Raw genomic sequence first — 1,132 nt, 5'->3', positions numbered from 1 at the left:
CATGACATTTTTTTTAATGATATGACATTTTTATAATGAAAAAATTAAAAAAATTATTTTGCATGTTAGAAGTTAATTAATACCAAAGTAGTTGGCCCAGCCGCCCAGCAAGTAATAGGTAATACCAAATCAAAATCTAATCTCCCTATCTGAAGGATTGAAAAAATCATTATTGTTTGAGAGAGAGAGTACCTACATAGAAGAGCAGAGATGCAATAGCACTGAGCATTTTGGAATTTTTGTAGCTATTATTTATGTGTAGGTTTTTTATTTATTTATAGAAATTAGGGTTAAAAGGTTATAGAACAACAATCACAACAATTTTGGTAGATAATAGTTATTCTTCATTTCAAGAAATTGTTATACCTTGTAATAGAAATACAACCAAACTACTACATTGATTATAGGCTAAAATGCAATAATCAAAAGGAACTTGAAGGTAAATTCCTACTTTGATTTGAAGAAATAGGAATTAGCCTTGATTTTGAGAGAATAAGAGCGCATTTTTGGAGTTAGAGATGACTCTCTATTTTAGCAAAATATCAATAGGATTTTCATTTTAAGTTCTTTTTGTTAATTTTCTTATACGAGAAGCCTTATTTATAGGAAACTAAATATAATTTGATTTGGAATTTTCTTTCATCATTTATTGAGAGTTAATTATTAATTTTGAATTTTAAATTCAAATTTTAATTTAATTCAATTTCCCATTTAATAATAACCGACCATGTAAGTTCTTTTTTCTACGTTGTCACATGTCTCTTATCATTTGATGTTGTCACATGGCTTGATGTGACATATGACACATGCCATTTTTATGTGATTTTATTATTTAATTTTTATAAATTCTAGTCCCAAATCACCAAAAAAAAACATTTATATATTATATTTTAAAATTCATTAACCACATTCAGTATTACATTAGTTTGTAGGTTACACTAAAATTTATAGTAATTTAAATATTTTTCTTATGGTTTATCTTTATTCATGAAAAAGAAATTAAAACAACATCTATTATGTTGTTTAAGTGACATCGTCATCAATTATATTGATTGGCCAAGTACAAAGCTATTTACTATTTATTGTTCTCAGAAAATGATTTCTTTTTCTTGTTTGGTAAGTTCTGAGAAAT

The sequence above is a fragment of the Castanea sativa genome, chromosome 3 (assembly GCF_040712315.1).
Source record: "Castanea sativa cultivar Marrone di Chiusa Pesio chromosome 3, ASM4071231v1".
NCBI classification, from domain to species: domain Eukaryota; kingdom Viridiplantae; phylum Streptophyta; class Magnoliopsida; order Fagales; family Fagaceae; genus Castanea; species Castanea sativa.
This window is presented reverse-complemented; position numbering follows the sequence as displayed.